Source organism: Callospermophilus lateralis, chromosome 7, assembly GCF_048772815.1.
Source record: "Callospermophilus lateralis isolate mCalLat2 chromosome 7, mCalLat2.hap1, whole genome shotgun sequence".
In the NCBI taxonomy this organism is placed as follows: Eukaryota; Metazoa; Chordata; class Mammalia; order Rodentia; family Sciuridae; genus Callospermophilus; species Callospermophilus lateralis.
The window spans coordinates 124,256,870-124,278,619 of record NC_135311.1 but is presented as its reverse complement, the minus strand read 5'-3'; the positions used below and the strand labels follow the sequence as shown (position 1 = coordinate 124,278,619).

Genomic DNA, 21,750 nt, shown 5'->3' with positions numbered 1-21,750 from the left:
CTTTCACAAAAACAAAATCTCTCCCAACCCACTAAAACCTGGTGAGAGATCCCTACTTCATTATTAATTAGTAATTAATGAGTTCTTCAAAACTATTCCTCTTATGACCCCTATTTATGACTTGTAAATCTGGCAGTTTATAATTCTGTTAAAACACTTCATTTTACCTTGGACCAGGATTCCTGCAAAATCCTTATCTTAAATTTCACAATAACAAAGACAGACCCCTTTAGTTTTCTTTGTATCTAATAGCACACAGCAGGCATTCAAAAGGCTCTTGATTTCTGTAAGTATTTACTCAGAATCAGTTCAATATAAACCTGGCATAGTGGCACATGCATATGTAATCCCAATAACTCTGGAGGCTGACACAGGAAGATCGAAAGTTCAAGGCCAGCCTCAGCAATTTAGTGAGACCTTGTCTCAAATTTTTTAAAAAAAAAGGCCTGAAGATATGTGCTCAATCCCCAGAACCAAAAACAAGCAAACAAAAGCCTTCAAAATACTTAGAGGCACAAAAACTCAAATCTTCACTTTTCCCATTTTCATCAGGGATGTCTAAGTCATAACTTTGATTCTTTACAATGTTAAAACTAATTCAAGTAATATCATGTTGAAGTCTGTGTTAACTAAAAGTTCCCTTCAAATATAAGCAAAGAATAAAATATTTCAAATGAATTTCTTTTGTGTGTGTGTGTGTGGTGCTAGGGATTGAACCCAAGGCCTTGTACATGCAAGGCAAGCACTCTACCAACTGAGCTATATCCCCAGCCCCTCAAATAAAATTTTAATGTCACATGAATAATAACAAGGGATCATACAAACTAAATTACTCTGGGTTAAGAGCCTTTACATTTCTCCCTTTTAATTGGCTAAAGTTTTTAAATTAAACAAGAAAGAGAACGCATCAAGAGAAGGAAGAGAGGAGAAGAAAGGCAAGAGGACAGAGAAAGAGGTTTACTGAGGGAGAATCTTCTTCCCCAAACACATACACATAGCTATCACAAAATATATTTCCGGCCAAAGATGGTCCACATTCTAATGTCCAGAGAGGAGAATGGTACCTTATTTTGGAAAAGTGTCTTTGCAGATATAATTAAGGATTTCGAGACAAGATTATTCTGGATTATCTAGGTAGGTCCTAAATGCCATTACAGGTGACCTTATAAAGGAAAGGATATAAATATAATACACAGAGAAGAAAAGGCATGTATAGATGAACAGACTGGAGTGATAACCATCAAGAAATGGCAAGCAGTCTCTTCCAGAAGCTGCTAGAGAAAAGGAACAATTTCCCCTACAGCCTCTGAAGGGAGTGTCACCCTGCTAGCACCTCAGACTTCTAGCCTTCCCAACTTTGAGAGAATTCATTTCTGTTGTTTAAAGCCTCCGAATATGGCCCAATGACTCAGGAGATTGAAGCAGGAGGATGGCAAATTCCAGACCAGCCTCAGCAAATTAGCAAATCTGTCTCAAAAAAGGGCTGGGGATGTAGCTCAGTAGTAGAGCAGACACAGGGAATTAACACATTTAGTGAAAAAATTTGTATTTTTGGTTTGTTTTTTGCTATTACCTCTTTGCCTGGGATTGTTGGCCATCTCCTGGCCATTGAATGAAATACACAAGCTGCAAACAAAGGTGGGAAATGAAGAAAAATATGTAAAGAAAAGAGAACATGAGTGTACATACAGTTAAAAAGGAGCTTCCAAACATTAAGAAAAATGGGATGAACATAAAACAACCAAAAACTTTCCAGTTTGCCTCTGTAATAGAACTGTAAAATAACTCCAAAGTTAGCATTCTCCTGCTTTCACTCTGGGTCAAACCCAAATTTAAGCAGTAGAAGAAATACTCAAGTAATAGTAATACTTGGCAGTTATGGGTTCTTCATGGATCTTGAAAAGTCTTACAGATATTTCCAATGTCTTGAGAACAAATTCAAGAACCATTACTTATAAGACAGCACTTAATATCAAGATATATATATATATATTTTTTTTTTTGATATGTTTTGTGAAATAAATTTACTGCTAGAGTTAAATCTCAAAGATACACGAGTACTCTTTGGCTGGTTGCTCTTAACCACTAATCTTAGACAAACTATGGTACAAGATTAAAGACTGTATTTTTCTAACTTGAAGTTCATATTTTGTTTTGAATTTTACATAACTTTCATATTAGTCACCTTGCCATTCTCCACAAAAGCAGTTACTAAACAGTTGTTAATTCTGTAACACTGCTATGCACTGTACTAAGAATATTGATAAAAGCTGGCTTGTAATCTTAGTGACTCAGAAGGTTGAGGCAAGATGAATGTAAATTCAAGGCCAGACTCAGAAATTCAGTGAAAACCTCAGCAACTTAGCAAGATCTTGCCTCAAAATAAAATAAAAAGGCCTGGAATGTAAATGTAAAATGCCCCTGAGTTCAATCCCGTGTTTTCAACCCCCATTACACACACAAATTATCTATTGATAAATATGCTTGTGATCCCAGCTACTCCAAAAGCTGAGGCAGGAGGATCACAAGTTCGAGGCCAGCCTGGGCAATTTAGAAAGCTCCACCTCAAAATAAAATTAAAAAATGACTGAGGATGTAGTTCAGAGATAGAGCATTTGCCTAGCATATGCTAGGCCCTGGATTCAATCCTCAAGACCACAAAAATAAACAAACAAACAAACAAATCAAAGGATGGTACTAAATAATCAGAATTCTTGTCATTAGAAAACTATGACTTTTCTACAACAAATGACTTTTTTTTTTCTCATGTATTTCTTTCTTTGGAACTATGTTTCTTTTTTGTCTGTCTTGAATAAAGCCCTAAAATTCTTTCTAAACAAAATATCCATAGACTATATTGAGCCAGAAGAAAAACAGTGAAATAGAATCCATAGCATATTATGCCAAGTTATAAAGATGTATTCTGAAAGAAATAATAATTATTTTTGGTCACTATGTGTCAAAAATTCATGTCAGTGTTGAATATACTATTTAACTTAACACCAAAGTGTACATATCAAAACAATGAAAACATAAAGCATTAGCTAATTTCATCTACAAAAGCAAAGTAAATGTGAAGGGTAATATTTAGGAATTTACTAATTTTCTTGGAAAAAATAAACAAAAAAACTCCTAATTGAGGCAATTTTCCCAGAGGTTCTTTCTACTGTTTTCTGGTTGCCTAAATAAGAGGATCCAATCTAGAGACTAGCAATCCCAAACTCTGGAATCTCCTCAATGCAACACAAAAAGAATGATACAAGTTCATTCATCAAAAGAAAAGTATAGCCATAAGCAGAACTGGAGAAGCTGAGACAGGAGAATGAAAACTCAAGGCCAGCCTCAGCAATTTAATGACACTCCAAGCATTTAGTGAGACTCTGTCTCAAAAAAAAAAAAAAAAAAAAAAGTACATGATATTCCAAGCACTGTGAAATAGAGAAATTACACTAAATGCAAAGTATCCTGAACTGAATTCTGGAATAGTAAAAGGACACTACGGAAAAAGTAGTGAAATCTGAATAAAGTCTGGAATCTACTAAATAGTAATGTATCAATGTTTATTGACAAATGTGCCATGTTTAAGTCAGATGCTAACAAGAGGTAAATTTGATGGGAATAAATGAAGGGTAAAATTTCTATCTCTGAAAGATCTGTGAAAATCTAAAACTTTTCCAAAATAAAAAACTTATTTAAAGATGCTACTAACAAATCTAATAGAATGGCTAAAATAAAACAGACCAAGTGCTGTCAAGGATGTAGGGCAATAAGAACTCTGTACATCTGGAATAATGTACAATTAGAAATTGTACTCTGCTGGGCTGGGGATGTGGCTCAAGCGGTAGCGCGCTCGCCTGACATGCGTGCGGCCCGGGTTCGATCCTCAGCACCACATACAAACAAAGATGTTGTGCCCACCAATAACTAAAAAATAAATATTAAAAAAAAAAAAAGAAACTGTACTCTGGTGATAGGAATGTAAAATGGTACAGAGCAACAATTATGGAAAACAGTTTGGCAGTTCCTTATAAAGGTAAACATACTTTTACTGTAAAACCCAGTAATCCCACTCAGAGGTATCTACCTAAGTGAAAGGAAATCATTTCAGTGTGTTTCAGTGGCTTTTATATATATTTATATATATATGCCAAAATTTGGAAATAATTCAAATATCCTTCAAACTGGTAAATAGATAAACAATCTGTAGTATAGCCATACAGTGGACTACTGCAACACAATTTACAGAACAATTTAGATACATTATGCTAAGTAGAAAAAGCCAGACTCAAGTCTACATGTTTTAAATTCCATTTATATAACATTCTTTATATGATATTATTACAGGAATATAAAATAGACGAGTGGTTGCCAGGTGATAGGGATGGAGGAAGAGTAGGCTACAAAGATGCAAAAGGGAAATTTGGGGGGATGATATAACTATTCTGTATCTTCACTGTGGCGCAGTTATACAATTAAAAGCATTTTTGAAACTCACATATGTATGCTTAAAGAAGAATTTTCTGTATGTAAGTTATACCTCAAAAATTATAATGAATTAAATTTTTAGGAAGAAAATCACATATGAAATTGATAAAATTCTATGACTGGCCAGGCATGGTGGCACCAGCAGCTCGGGAGGCTGAAGCAGGAGGTTCACACACAAGCCAGCCTCAGCAAATTAGTGAGGCTCTGAGCAGCTTAGCGAGACTCTGTCTCAAAATAAAAAATAAAAAGGGCTAGGACTCAGGATATGGCTCAGTGGTTAAGCACCCCTGGGTTTAATCTCCAGTACAAAAAAAAATGACTATAATACAAATAAATAAAATTATAAACACAGCTGGACCAACAGTTTTTAAGTACAGAGATCTGACATGTTGGCTAACAAAATTATAAACAGTTGGGTCAACAGTTTATTTATGAGTACAGAGATTTGAAACACTGGCTAATAAAATTATAAACAAACTTGGATCAACAGTTTATTTATGACTAAAGAGATTTAAAATGTAAACTATATTACCTGATATCATCATAACAGAAGAGTTTTCCATTAGACAGATGACTTAAATAAGGTCAAATTTTATAAATTCTTATTATTTTAAATGTGACTGTAGTGACAGAATAATCCTACCACTTTAAATTATTAGAGACCTATACAACAATCATTCAGAAACAATTACACCTAAAGCAGATATTGATAATCACTTAAAAAATAGAAAAAACTTAGATTTCTAGACTTCAGAACTGTGAAATAATAAATTTGTTATTTAAGTCACCCAGTCTGTGGTAGTAGGGCAAACTAATATAGTTCTCATATTGTCCTTTAATTCTTTAGATATGGTTTCCTTTAGTTAAAGTCTTTGCCTAGTTAAGTCCAATAACTGGGCTTTCTCAGGGACAGTTTCTATTATTGCTGTATTTCCTAAATATGGGCACATGTTTTATTGTTTCTTTGCAGGTCTTATAAAACTCTTCTGAAGACCAGGCATAAATAATATAATGTGGACAACTCAAGAAATCAGATTCTCCTTCTATCCAGTATTTGTTGTTGTTACAGCTTATTGTTTCTTTCTTTTAGTAATCTGAACTAATTATAGAAAGTTTGGATTCTTTGTCATATGTAGTCATTGAAGTCTCTGCCATTAGTTAATGGTTACCTAAGAGATTTCCTTAGGGTGGCTGGAACTAGTAAGTCTTCCAGTCTGTACTGATTGGCTCCTAACACATGTTAGGGCACATCTTTAACATAGTCAAACAGTTTCTAACTGTGTTAGCCTTCACTTGCTGCTTGCATAGAACCTCAAGATCAACCACAATTGACAGCTTAGGGCCTTCTTTGGTCTTTTTTAAGCATATATACAGCCCCACACATATGAACAGTCTTCTAGATTCCCAGAAATCTAACAGTCTTACAAATTCCCTTAAGGTAATCTCATTCCCCAGCTTTTCCTTTCAGGTTTTTGAATTAGCCTGTTGTTTGCCCAACTGTTACTCACCATCACAGGCACTAGAGATGTTAAACACTTGCTTTTAATTGTTTTCAGGGAACATTTGGAGGGGATGGGGAGGCTGTTTATATTGGGTGACCTTCAAGTCAGGTCAAATATAGTTGGTCTTGTGAATGAAGTCTTTGAAGAAACCAGCAGATTCATACAATAATGACATTCTTGAGGAAAGGAGCTTTAAAGAAGCTCCAGATTTATTCTGTTCCTTCCATTGGCTAGTTTTTACCAGGCATGGGCTGTCAAGCAAGAGAATGAAATGATCTGATTTACATAGGCTGAATGATATGTGAAGAATAGACTTTAAGGAAATATATGCCTTCCCTAGGCAAATTGTTCAATGTGTCTGAAAAGCATTTCCCTGGGCTTTACCAGGGACAAACAGATGCTCAACACTGAGAGCAAGGGCCATGAAACTGATGAATTCTCTAGAAATTTTCCATTCTTCATATTTGTCTACTTGGAGTCTGGTACATTTCTGAAACTTCTACATAAACTTTCTGCTGTGAATTCTTCACCTAGCTTCTCCATCAATCCAATCTGTTTCCTATTTAAAAAAAAAAAAATTTAAATTTCATCAGTTGAAGCCAATCTCTTGATTTGACATCTTTTGTCATCTTTTAAAAGTTAACATACAGAGCGGGGGTGGTGGCTCAGTGGTAGGGCACTCACCCAGCGCGCGTGAGGTGCTGGGTTCAATCCTCAGCACCACATAAAAAATAATAAATAAAATAAAGGTATTTTGCTCAACTATGACTAAAATATATATATATATATAAATTTTTTTTTTTTTTAAATAATTAACATACCTACTCAAAATCCTTAGTACTCATAGTCATGCAGAAGCAGACACAAACATCCAGGCAATCTATACGTGGCTGGCCTCCCTTCAAGGTTCCCTTTATAGTGATCCTAAGAGAGGTTTCCAGCTTCTACAAGGCTTCCAACAGCATAAAACACATGTCCATGGCAAAAAAAACAAAACAAAAAAACCATCACCTACACTGCAGATGCCCTGATGTACTTTTGACTGATGACTTTAAGCCATTACCATGCTGCTGGTCTGCTCCCTCCAAAAATAAACAGGCCAGCCAACTGACTGTGGTAAAGTTGGTGAATTCTTCTGGCTACTTTATTTGGGAAGCATGACTGACTAACATGTCGCGGTATTGTCAGCTGTAGAGATATTTATAGTAACTTTACACTTAACAGAATACATCAGAACATACTGAGAAAGTTATATATATAGACTATACCAAAATCTTAATAAGAAAGATATTTTATCAGGAATAGAACTATTTTTATAATTTTTAACATTACTTCTTAGAAAATCATCCTTTGAAGTAATAAAAATATCCTTAATAAAAATTAACACAAAATTTTGCCAGCAGTGTTGCATACTTGTAACCCCAGTTTCTTGGGAGGCTGAAGCAGGAGGCTCATAAGCTCAAGGTCAGCCTCACCAATACAGGGAGACTCTGTTTCAGAATAAAAAAATAAAAAGAACTGGGGATGAAGCTCAGTGGGAAGGTGGCTCTGGGTTTAATCTGTAGTACCAAAATAATAATAATACAAACTTTCCATCACAAGTTTTCAATAATAAAATAGAGAGATGTGCTTCACAGGAAAATATTCCAAAACCATAGCAAAAAAAAAAAAAAATTACTGAGAAGGGGCTAAGGTTGTAGCTCAGTGGTAGAGCGCTTGCTTTGCATGCATGAGGCACTGGGTTCAATTCTCGGCACCACATAAAAATAAATAAACAATAAAAATATTGTGTCCATCTACGTCTAAAAAAATTTTTAAAAAATATTGAGAAGGAACTGGTTAATCTTAATTTTCTGTTACAAAGTGATCTTAGTAATAGCTCAACAGTTCTTCTACTACATTCCTTCCAGCACTCCTCAGACTTCCCTTCAGTTTTTAGTCATTTTGTCAGTCACAGAACATTAGAATTCCTCTAATGTTTAAAGATCCAGACTCCACAGAACTCAAAAACTTGAGAACTTATTTGGAGATTCTAGCAGGGGAGCACAGCTACTCATAATCCCCTCAACCAAAGAATGGTTCTCCTCTATTGGGGAAGGCCATACTCTTTGACCCAGTGCACAGCTTTGAAAGGAAGGCACATAGAGAGGTGACAGAGGAAGGGAACACCCTCCTAGCCAGCCACATCAACCAAATCAATCCTGGTGATCAATGGGGTGACAGATATTGCAGCCAGATTACCCTCACATCCCAGACTCCACAGAACTCAGAAACTTTGTATCTTCATCCTTTAATCTGTGAAGTGAACATTTTTAATAGGATCACATTATTTTTTATGTGGGTGTTGTAGCCTGACACATGAGATATACTCCAACATAAATATCTTAGAAATGTGTTGCTTCCAATTATACAGAAAAAAAGTACCACATTTCATCTATTTTCTCACATTCTATATATCTCTTTATCTTACCTATATGTCAATCCTATTTGAAACTGAAGAACATCTGAATATTTACTATGTACTATACTAATGGTAAAACTAAATCTTTTGAAATTATATAATTTTTAGCTGTCAAAAGAACCACAAGTCTAGGTTCAGTTCTCTTACTAATGTTATACTTCTCTAAACTTATTTATTTCTTCGAAAAACCTATAAAACAAAAAAGCTATCATTCATAGTTTCAATACTATCAACTCATTATTTTACCTTTTTCAACAAAATTCATCTAGGCAAGAAGCAGATTTGGCAAGCATAAGGAATTTTTAGAGCATAAACTCTGGGAGTGGGCTGGGATTGTGGCTCAGCGGTAGAGTGCTCACTTCCCATATGCGGGACCCTGGGTTCGATCCTCAGCACCACATTAAATAAATAAATAAATAAGTGAAATGAAGCTAATGTGTCCAACTACAACTAAAAAATAAATATTAAAAAAAATCTCTGGGCACCAGACCACTTAGGTCCATACTAGCTCTGCTATTAATGAATGGTATAGGATCTTCTTCTTCTTCTTTTTAATCTAATGTGTTTTTTGAAACATTACCTTCATTTTATTTATTTTTTATTTTGTACATGTTGCTGAGGATTGAACCTAGTGCTAGGCAAGCACTCTACCACTGAGCTACAATCCCATCCCTGGTATAAGATCTTAAGACTAGTTATTTAAATTTCTTAGGCCTCACTCACTTCATTGGTAAAATGTGAATAGTAATAGTGCCTTTCTCATAACTTGTTATAAAGACTGCATAAGTTAATATCTATAAAACTCTTAAAGTAGTGCAAGACATAATAAGCATGATGTGTGTTTTGGTTTAGATATTAGGTATCCCCCAAAAGCTCAAATATAAGACAATACAAGAAGTTTAGTATGAGAGTCTTAACCTAATTGGTGTATTAATACCCTAATAAGGATTAACTGGGTGATAACTGTAGGCAGGTAGTGTGTAGCTGGAGGAGGTGGGTCCCTGGAGGTGTGCTTTTGGGGTATATATTTTGTCCTTATTGAGCAGAGTTTTGTCTTTGCTTCATGGTATCCACGTCCTGAGCCACTTTCCTCTTCCACACTCTTCTGCGGTGATGTTCTGCTTCACCTTGGGCCCAAAGAAGTGGAGGTGGCCATTTATAAACTGAGACCCCTGAAATGGAGAGCACTAAATAAACTTTTTCTCCACTAAAATTATTCTTGCTAGGTCTATTGGTCACAGCTACAAAAAAACATAGGCTAAACAGAAAAGAAATCTGGTCTTCAGTGAAAATCAATCCATTAACTAGTTCCTATCAGATTTTTTCCAAATGGCAAAATATTAGAACTATCAAGGATAAGGTCCAAATAACAAGAGATTCCTGTGAGAAAATAAATAAATTGGGCCTGTACGCCTGATAACTTCTGTCACTTGGCTTTGATTCCAAAACTCTACATAAGAACTTTCCAACCAGGTCCTAAAGAAAATATGTTTTCAAACTCCTGGGCTTATCATTAAATGTCAATCACATCCTGTTATTCAGCAAATACACAGAACTCATCACAATCACAGTCTCAGGAGATCCAACTGTGAGTCAATACTATTAATAGCTAACATTTATAGAATGCTTTTTTAACGGGCCAGGCACTGTTCTAAGTACTTCTCACATAACATTATTTTAATCCTTTCAAAATATCTATAAGATAGATACTATTTAGTATCATCACCATTTTACAGATGAGAAAACTGAGGTAGAAAGATTAATTTGCCCAAGGTTATACATATTTAGTAAGTGACCAACCTGGGATTCAAGCTCAGGCAGGGTAGCTTCAAAGCCTCAACATTCAAACCATAACTTGCCTCATAATGGAACAGCACAGACAACACTACTGATTTTAAAAGCCAAATGAGCTGAAAATGTGTGATATGCCACGCTGGAGTCACCAACAGCCAGGTAATGAGAAAATACTGAAAAGAAGGCAAGTTTTCTTTATTCATTCTCTTCTCTCTGATCTCCCAAGTGAGTATGAGTTAATACAAGTAAAGTGTTTTAAATAGTGCCTGGCACATAGTAAGCACTCATTAAGTGTTAAGAGGTGGTACTGGTAAAAATAGTAGAGTATGCCTACTGACCCTGTCTCACTCTAATGGCTAGGACAGACTAGGATAGCTATTGCTATCTCTTTGTCCCTCTGATTTCAAGAAATGAACTGAGACAATAAATAAATGCAGTCTATCATAACAAACCTCAATAATGTTACTTTAGCCTGACCACAAACACTAACCGTTTCACTCCTCATTCCTCTTTTCTTGGTTTACAAAACCTTTGGTGGAGTCAGGAGAAAAGTAGAATAAAGCAGCTTTATAACTAACTGCTTGAGTAGATGCCAAAAAACAGAAGCAATATTTGTGAAAAGCAACTGAATGGGCCTAAATATTGACTGTTAGATGGAAACTAGCAAAGGATTCTAATGACAGAAGCTTGGAATAAGACTGAATATTTTCAAACTCATAATTCTAGATTACCAGTTTTTATGTGCCTAGATCTGGTAAAGTGATGAAAGGAACAGTATCAGGATAATAACACCTCTTTCTCTCAACTGTTTACAATTTTTTAGGCTAAAAGCTTTACGGACAACTTAGTGAGTCCCTAAGCAACTCAGTGAAACCCTGTCTCAAAGTAAAAAGAATTTTTAAAAAGGGGGCGGGGAGGGCGCGCACCTGGGGTTGTGGCTCAGTGATTAAGCACCCCTAGGCTCAATCCCCAGTACAAAAAAAAAAAAAAAAACCTTTACAGAATCAGAATCAAAGTACATTTCAGGAAAGAAAACAAGCAAACAAACAACACAAACTAGCAAATCAAGCATTTCAATTCCCAAAAGACAATGTTGGGAAAAAAAAAAAAACAGCAGTCACTAGAAATGCTGGTATACTGCATTATTAAATTATCATAGCAACTTAGTGAATGAAGACCAGCAGCTGGTTTTAAATGAAATACAATATGACAAAATACAATAAAAAATATTAGGAACTTGAGGTATACCTCAGTAGTAGAGCGCTTGTCTAACGTGCATAAGCCTGAGTTTAATCCCTAGTACTCAAAACAAACAAAAATACATATATACATATTATAATGTAACATCAGTAGTAAAAATAAATATGGTTTCACAAAACTTGTTTCAATTTTAAATACTAATATGTACATATGTGAGTATGAGTACTAACAATGTAAAATGCATCTTATAGTAAGTCACGTTCAAAAAAACTTTAAGTCACTTTACCAAAAACAAAAAACTGACCTGTCAAATAAAGTAGGAAAATACCACTTCAAACTAAACACAAAGGTTTGGTGGTTCTATAAATTTTAGTTTTATTTGAAGAAAGCCTCTGAAAGAGAACAAAAGGGAAAACATCTGTGTATGAATCAATAGTTCAAGATTTAGTCCTAAACACAAAAAAATTTCACTTAATGTAAGTTACCTACACTAAAAATATACTAACAGGAGGGCAGGGGTGTAGCTCAGTGGTAGAGAACTTGCCTAACTTGTATGAGGCCCTGGGTTTGATCAAATACACACACACACACACACACACACACACACACACACACCCCTAAAAGGTGATATGGAAATGAGATAAAGCAAATACTTTCAATTCATCTATTTAATGGCCACCAAATATGAGACATGGCTATTCTCTGCCAAGCTCTAGTTCTCACTCCCAAGAACACTTAATCTGTCAGTATTATCTCATCACTGCTACCTAACATATAGCCAAGGAAGACCAAGAAAAAGCAGATTTGAAATTTTCTGCTTTACATTATCACAAATGTTCCCTAAATTTGATATCTTTAAATGTAAAAAAGAAAAATTCAGTAAGGTACCAACACAATGATTACTAGGGTGTTTTATAATATAAGACATTTATTTACTATTTCTTTTTTTTATACCTTTATTTTATTCATTTATTTTTATGTGGTGCTGAGGATGGAACCCAGGGTCTCACACATACAAGGTGAGCACACTACTGCTGAGCCACGAGCCCAGCCCCTTATGTTCTTTCTTATCCTAAATTGTTCTCTAAAGTCTGACATATTCTAAGACAAAAATTCGTACACACATATTTTTAGATCATGCTGTCGGCAAAGTCAGATTATCAAATTTATATCATCAATCTAGTCAGAAAACATTAATATCACTGTGTTAAAGTTTCCTCTTATTTTGAAAGGGGGAGGAAAGAAACAGATGAAGCTGACCTAAATCTTCTTTAAGTAGTATGGAAACTAAAGCATAAAGTATAATCTACCTAAGAGCTAATCATTCTAAAAGTACTGACCACAACAACCAACCAATTTTCCTAAACTCAGTAATTGCTACATTATTAAATTTCAGATGAAAGAAAACTATTAAGAATTTAAAAGACAAAATATCATCAAACCCTCTTATAAAAAAGAAAATTTATTTGAGCAAAAAGTTGAATGTTTAGGCAAAGGTAAAGGACATCTAAAGCCCAACAAGTAAGTCACCACAGCAAAGCTTACTTTTTTCACTTTTCATAACAAAAGCCAAGGGGGAAAAAGTCAAGACAAAAGCTACTATTAAAAAAAAAAATGTGCATTTAATTAATATCTGAATTAATAAGAGAAGTTAACAAATAAGAATTAAAATAAGTAGTATTTCTAATCAAGTGTTACTTCTTACTAGAATTATAATTTTTCTGTTAACCAGATTCCATGATTCTCAACTCTTCAAAATATTCAGAAAAATAATGTATTATTATCTGAGTACAAGACTAATATAAAATCATCTTCTTCCCCCAGACAGCAATTGAAATGTTTTCATTTGAAATAATAAAGGCACAAAACAATAATACAACATTATTAAGCTCTAAATGGGGGTTATTTGCATTTTTTAGTTTAATGAGGACCTGGTTTTGGAAAAGTTTGGTTTTCTTTTCTTTTTTAAAAATTTATTTATTCTAATTAGGTATATATGACAGCAGAATGCATTTGGATTCATTGTACACAATTGCAAAAGTTTTCTTTTTCCTAAAGTAAAAATAAAAACACTATTACACTAATTAAATATATTACTACATATTACTGTATTTAGGACATGGTAGTCCAAAAAGATGGTGTGATTAAATTTTGCACAAATTTTCAAACCTGGAAATGAGACCAAAGGTAAGTCAGAAATTTCAGTTTCAGTCTTCTGTTATCTACTCAAAAGTTGTTAAATTCATTTGAGAGAACGTTAAGACTTTAGCATTTAAAGACTACTATATGTTTAATATTCTGCAGATAAAATACAGTAAAAATAAACATATGTGTACACACACACACACATGTATGAAAACTTTAAGGGAGCATTTTATTAAAAACACTGCCTTTTCACTGTATAAGGTCCCAACAACTCAGGAGGCTGAGGCAGGAGGATTGCCAGTCTCAGCAATTTAGCGAGGTCCTAATAAGCAAGTCAGTGAGACCTGACTGAAAATAAAAAATAAAAAGGGCTGGGATGTGGTTCTGTGGTTGTGAAATACCCCTGGATTCAATCCCCAGAAGCAAAAAACAAAAACAAAAGAACACTACCATTTCTCCAAGAAACTCCAAAGTAATTTCCATAAGATAACAATATTAAAAGGGGGAGGGATTTGATCAGTTTGCTTTCTAATATATGTTTTTTGAAATCAGAGAAATACATGTACTAAAGGTTTACAATTTGTCTTAAGTCACCACTAATAAAAAGATGAGGTAAAACCTTCCTCTAAGGTTCCCAACCAAAAGGAATATTATTTTGTGTTTCAGAGAAATTTGATTTTCATTAAACCTTAACCTATAAAGAAATAACTGAAGTAGTAAACCTTTGTACAAAAAAATATCAGAAAGACTAAATTCAAATTCAAATCTAAATTGTTATTTTGGGGCAAGTTATATAACCTCTGTGTCTTAGTTTCTTCATATGTAAATTGAGGATAATAAAAATAGTACTTACTTCATAGGAGTAAGAATTAAAAGAGTTAATACATAGGGCTGGGGAGGAGTGCCTGCCTAGCTCAAATGGGCAATGCCAGTTGATCCCAATAACTAACACACACACACATACACACACACACACAGAGTTAAAATAGGTAAACCAAAAATAGTTTCTTTTACTTTTTTACCACTCTGGATTTTTACAGTTCAGTTATAAAAAAGTTTCCCAAATGAAAATTATTTAATTGTATCTATAAAGAAAGAACATGATTTTATACTTAGCTATGATGAAGATTCACACAAAAACCTTAAAACCCACAAATGATGAGAAATCACTGCTTTCAAAGCAACAGAAAACTATAATATCTAACTTAAAAATTACATGCCATCATCACTATAAAGAAGTGATACTTTTTCTCTGGTCCTCAGCGCTTAAAAATATATATATATTTAGGATTATATTTACTTTTTAGGCACCAGGAGCAAAAAAGAGAAAAAAAACTGAGCAATATCCCCAGCCCTTTTAAAAAAAAATTTTTTTTAGTTGTTGATAGACCTTTATTTTATTTATTTATATGTGGTGCTGAGAACTGAACCCAGTGCCTCACACATGCCAGGCAAGTGCTCTACCGCTGAGCCTCATCCCCAGCCCTCTCCAGCCCTTTTTATTTTTTGAGACAGGGTCTTGCTAAGTTGCTTAGGTCTTAAATTGCTGAGGCTGGCCTTGAACCTGTGATCCTCCTGCCTTAATCCCCTGAGTTGCTGGGATTACAGGTATGTGCCACTGCATCCGGCTAGGATTTTACTTTAATTGTAATTAGGTATTATGTTCTTATATTTAATTCTGAAATGAACAATACGAACAAATTAAGAATTTAAATGCAAGGTGGGTGTGGTAGCAAACTCTGTAGTTCCTCCTACTTAGAAGGCTGAGGTGGGAGAATCATTTCAGTTCAAGAGTTCAGGACTAGTCTGGGCAATATGGTGAGATTCTATCTCAATTAACACAATAATGATTCAAATATAATTGTCAGTCCTACAGAATGTCATCTAGTTCATACGAACCTAGCCTAAATATGTATATTGTAATTGACAATATACAAATTATATTTTACTGAAAAAAAAAGTATTGCAGGGCTGGGGTTGTAGCTCAGGGGTAGAGTGCTTGCCTCACACGCATGAAGCACTGGGTTCGATCCTTAGCACCAAATAAAAATAAATAAATAAAATAAAGATACTGTGTCCATCAACATCTAAAAAACATTTTTAAAAATGTATTGCAGGGCTGGGGTTGTGGCTCAGTGGTGGAGCGCTTGCCTCGTACAGATAAGGCACTGGGTTCAATCCTCAGCACTACATATAAAGAAAGAAAGAAAGAAAGAAAGAAAGAAAGAAAGAAAGAAAGAAAGAAAGAAAGAAAGATGTTGTGTTCGTCACTAAAAAAAAAATAATAATAAATAATAATAAGTATTGCAAAGATACAATAGTTATTGATAATTATTTTCTAGGGAGGAAAATAAAACCTAGACCTAGCTGGTATAAACATTAATAACCAAGCTTAAAAGTGCATCCAACACTACCTGTAGTAAGATCTTTTTTTTTATTTTGTATTTTATTTAGAGACAGGGTCACTGAGTTGCTTAGTACCTTGCTTTTACTGAGGCTGGCTTTGAACTTGCAATCCTCCTGTCTCAGCCTCCAGAGCTGCTGGAATCATAGGTGTGCACTCGGCTTGTAGTAAGATCTTTTAAGATTTTAAATGCTGACTGCCTTGGGCTGATCTGTTAACTTATTCACAATAAGTCAGTATTACTTGAACTATACATTTCCTTTTCCGATTCAAAATGTTTTTGCCTAGTCAAAAGGGGAAAACAGTAAAGACAAATGAAGTCCTGTTTTATGTTTTTTTTTTAATTTACCATGAATAACAGAAAATATCTTAATTAATTCTACTTTTAATAGGACTTAGTTGATGGGACTTAAAAAAAAATCAAGATGATGATATGTTCCACTATTTATTGTTTTCTGACAGCAAAGCATACCTATCAATAGAATAATTTGAGCCATACATACTATATAGGAGCATGCACTTATATTTTAATCAGAAGATAAAGTCCACTTATTTTATTTTCTACTTTACTACAAATATAACAACTCAACTCTTTGGTATAAACCAATTAGATGACATATCGCAAGAAGAAACTGTTCCTAATATTTTAAAATATATATATTTCTATTTGAGCTCTTCTTCCATTTAAATCATGCATGAGCTAATATATCCTCTAGTTATATGTAGTACACAAAAATCTTTCAAAAGAGGATGAAGTCATGAAGCAGCTTAGGCAGATCACAAAAACCCCAATACAGCAAGGCACAAACGGTAAGGACATGTTGGAGGTATATTTTGTTTTTTAAATATTTAAAGCTGTATCTTCCTTAAAACACATCATAGGAGGGCAGCAGAATAGACAATATAATTGATGTATGTACATTCCATGTATGTATTATATGTCAAAATACATTCTGCTGTCATGTATGACTAAAAAAATAAATAAATAAAAATTAAAAACAAAAAACACATCATAGGGTCCAAGGACAAAAATTAAAAGATGTAAGATAAGCACAGTACTAAAAAGATGGTAAAAAAATAACCAAAAAATTATCAACTCAAAATAAACAACTAATATGCAGAAATGTATTTTTTAGTTGTCAATGGACCTTTATTTATTTATATGTGGTGCTGAGAATCGAACCCAGTTCTCACACATGCTAGGCAAGCGCTCTACCACTGAGTCACAGTGCCAGCCCCAAAAATGTGTTTTAAATTGAGCTCCTGAATTTACAAACTAAGACTTTACCAAACTAAGTTAGAAATGTCTATAGACAACTAACAGTGAGCCGGGCACAGTGGCATACACCTATAATTTCAGCCACTCCTAGAGCAAAGGCCAGCCTGGAGTACCTAATGAGTGAGACCCAGTCTCAAAAAGAGCTGGGAATGTAGCTCAGTGACAGAGTGCAGGGTTGGGGGGTGACACAGGTACTAAGCTGTCTCCAGTGATTTGGAAGGGGCTGATAGTTAGGTAAGAGGGGCAGGCTTCTCAATAAACAGTCTAGTGTTCTAGACTACGACCAGCAGCACAAAAACTGCTACAGTGAGAATGTAGAATGCTCACTTCACTTGGTGGGTTCTATGCAGAATTTATATCATAATAGGCCAAAGTCATTTCAGAAAACAAAAGAGAAAGAGAATCCTAAAACTTTTCTATTTCTACTCTGCACAAAACAGTTTCCTTCCCTAGTCCCTCTTTAAAGGCAAAATGATTTTGGCACAGATTAAAAATCTGTGTCGTAGATTTCTGATCCTAATAGCTTCATTCCTATGACATAAACATTTGAAATGACCAATTAAATAATATACTGTGTTCTCCATCTTACAGCTTCTGATATAACTAAAATTCATTCATTACTCTAGTGAGTGTATATACAGGACTTCTTTACTTAAAAACAAACAAAAAATCTTGGGCCTGCAAAGTGGCACACACCTGGAATTCAAGACTCAGAAGGCATCCAAAATTTGAAAATGGCATCAGCAACTTAGTGAGACCCTGTCTCAAAAATAAAATTTAAACGGCTGGGGGTATAGTTCAGTGGTATAGGACCCCTGGGTTCAATCCCCAGTACTGGGGTTGAAGGTTGCCTTGGGAAAAAAATATCAATTCTTTTAAGCCCTGATTTCCTTATGGGTAAAATGAAGGGGTATGTTTGAACTCTGTGGTTTCCTGAAACTGTAAACTGGAGAAATCTATATAGGTTTAAACTTAGTCATGCTCAAGAAATACAAAGTTCCGAAATGAGAATAGATGAAAGATGGTCTGGCATCAACACAAATATGGGTCTATCTACAGAGTTGCCATGGCTTTGGGGAACAATATTCACAAACCTAGAGGTAAGGAAGCAAACGGAGTTAGCCATACTCATTAGGGTTAGGTTTTTAAGGATGGGAAATGATGGCCAGTTGAAAAAAAAAAAAAAGCTAGTTTCCAGTGCAGATGCTGGAGAGGACGTACAAATTTCTAATGGGCTTCTCCCAGCAGTTACATTTTGATAGCCAACCAAAAGGGTTCTTCTTTGTGGCATCTAGCCTAAGGAGGCCAAGTTCCAAAGTCCTTTGCTAAAAATAAGCAAAGGTAAAGCCCAATTTTGGAATAAATTAAGGTCTATTCTGCACACTCATATGTATATGTATCATGTAATAAGGGAGAACTCCGCCAACAGGAAAGCAGATACTAATGTTGTATTTGTTCTGTTCACATTTAAACACTAAATTTTAGAGTGTAATTTATATGATCACAGAAACTGATCACACACAAATGAAAACCTTTGCAATCAAATGCTAGATATACATCATTAACGCAACAAAAATAAAGATTATCCAACTCCTGTACCTCAAAATGTACCTTAGACAACAAAATTTGAGAAATAGGATACCAGCCATCATTAAATCCAGTTCTTTCATGTTATAGATAATTTAAAACCTCCAAAGAAATTTAAGATAGATGACATGCCTCAAAATGAAAAAAGATATTTTTAAGACTAAGGTGGTAGTGATAAAGAAAAAACACGTTAGAACATTTTAATATGAAAATTATTGTAATATGTGACTTAAGAAGAAAAACAGAAAACACATTAATATGATAAAAATGAAAAAAATGTATAAGCAGCAATGATAAGGATACATATCTGCATACTGCATTCAAGTAAAATTACTTTGAAATTACCATTGTGAACTCTTTCGTCGTGGCAATCACAAAAACACACAAAAATTTTTGACAATAAACCTATAAGTTTGAGGCTAACAATCTCCCACAAACTCCATCTTCTGTCATAGCACTGTCTGCAAAGTAAAGCTCATGCAGTACAAGAACTGACCGTCCCAGAACATCCGCATTTTTGCCTCAGCTGTGCACATCCACTCTCCTGGGATAGCGAACACAAAACTGACAGAGCTTCCTCATGACTTGTCAATTAACAAGATCACACAAGCCCAACCGCCAACAGAACCCTGTGCCTGCCACCTGTTAGCTGCACTTGAGAGAGCCCCAAAACCGAGCTCCAGCAAAGCACTGGGAACGCCTTTGTTGTTCTCTTAACTACGGAAGCTACCAGAGTTCAGTCTAACCCCGCGCCTGAAAGCAAAACTTCCCCCAGGCTGGGCAAGTCTTCCAAGGTTGGGGCTTTGACAAAGCCCTCCTGTAGCTACGGCGAAGCACAAATGTCATCTGCTAGTCCCAGAAGGGGGTAAGAGTCAAAGGTGAGGAAAGTTGGGGGACGGATATCTAGGATCTAAGAAAAGCTCAGTTTCGCTGGGGAGGAGGGTGAGCACAACGGGGAGGTGGGCCGTCCGGCTGGGTGAAAGAACAGTGAAATCCCGGCTCAGGGGTCGGGGAAGAAAGGTGCTAAAACGAGACTAGGAGGAAAACGGACAGACAGTGGATCAGGCGAAAGACAAGAAACCGAGTTTAAAAGGGATGGTTAGGCTGAGGAAAGAAAGGCTAAACTGAGGTGAAAGAGGCGAGGCCAGCGTGAAGAAAAGGGCCGAGATGAGGGAAGCACAGCAGAGACAAGGAACAGGCGGTGAGACCCCCCACCCACAAGGTCCAAGGCAGAACTCTTGACCCGTCTTCCTACAGGATGTATTCAACTGGCTGCGCACAGACCCTGTTGGCAGCGGAGACTCACCCAAAGGCTGCAGAAGCCCCACAGCAAGACATGGGGACCGGTCCAGACCCACGGTAGAACCAGCACAGTGGAGGAAACCGCGGCGTTAGGGTAACCCGGAAGCGCATCCTTAGAAACCGGAAGTAAGCGACCAGGGTCACCTCGCAATCCACACCCCGTTCGGACCAGAAGCCCCTGGGCGCGTGTGTTGGGCCTCTGGGGGCGGGGAAGTGCTTAGACCCTGCCCACTCCGCGGCCCTGGCGAGCCCCGCCCCCGGTCACGCCCAGCTCGGCGCCCTCGAGTCGAGTAGCGAAGGCTGAGCTGATCCAAGCTGCACTGCTAAGCCACAGTAGACCAGCCCTCTTTTTCAAGGAGGTCTTTTTAAAATGTACGTCATCCCTGCCTCCCTAAAGGGAACGTGAGGAGAAATGCTGGATTTAGAAAAACTGTGGGAGTTAGAATGGGTGGGAAGTTCGGGAAGACGCTTGGAGGCTAGACCAAGATGATCTTTTTATGCCCATAGTTTATTCCTAATATTGCATTGAGCTTACAGTTAACCTCAGTTCTTGCACATTGTCTTCAGAAGCAAAATTTTTTAATTCTTCGTTAATTTTACATTACAACCCAAATATGGACAAAGGGCAAGGTTGAATTCAGGTTTTGTGTCCGAAGTATATTCAATTTAGGAGACCCTCTTTAAGAAAAAGAATCCAAAATTACACACACAGTATTAGATATAGAAGTGAGGTTTTTTATAATAAGAGAAGAAATCACATTTTTTTTTAAAACTCACAAATTAAAAATCGAGAAAAAAGCTCCGTGTGGTGGTACATACCTGTAATCCCAGCTACTCAGGAGGTTGAGGCAGTTCTGGGCCAGACTGTCCTGTCTCAAAAATGAAAAGGGCTGGGGATGTAGCCCAGAAGTACAGTGCCCCTTGGGTTCGATCCCCAGTACCACCAGTAAATAAACAAATAAATAAATATATTAAAATCCAGAGGAAAACCAATACTTTATTATCTTAGTGCTTCTTACATCTCTCAAATACATTTATCTACACTTTTTGGCTGTATACTAATTCCTCACCTCTTTTAATGACAATTTACTAAGAAACATCATTTGGTAAGATCCTTCACTCCTCTTTCTCACACCCCACATCTAATTCATCAGCATCAACTATAGGAGCTACTTTCAAAAATCTGTCCAGAATCTGTCCATTTACTGTCTCTGTTGTTATAAGTCACAAACTGTGACTCTGAGCATCCTATTTATACCCTTGCCCTCCCACATCTGTTAACACAGCAGCGATGATTGGAGTTCAATCCCAGGGCTGCAAAGGCCTAAGCATACTGTATTCTAATTCCAAAGAAAGAACTTGGAAGACTCGACAAGAGGATTTGGACATTTTGTTACTTACATTGTCCTGGGTGGCAGGCAGGCCAGCATAAAATGGATGACCACACGGTGCCTACAAGCAGGGAGAATATATGAAGGATAACTTGTATGCCAACTAAACATGTGGGTTTTTTCAGAAGTTTTAGGAGCACATGACTTTTCTTCACAACCAAGGTCATTCTGTTTTGATTCTCATCTAAAGATTGGAGATA

General features: G+C 35.9%; 1 protein-coding gene across 3 annotated transcripts in view; it reads right to left on the bottom strand.

Moving 5' to 3' along the window:
• Eya3 (EYA transcriptional coactivator and phosphatase 3) overlaps positions 1-20,248 on the bottom strand; it is a 102,515-nt gene extending 82,267 nt beyond the window's left edge. For all 3 annotated transcript variants that reach the window (XM_076860946.2, XM_076860945.2, XM_076860947.2), the window contains exon 1: positions 20,164-20,248. The gene's annotated coding sequence lies outside the window, so the exon portion shown is untranslated. The remainder of the gene's footprint in view (positions 1-20,163) is intronic.
• Positions 20,249-21,750: the final 1,502 nt, after the last annotated feature.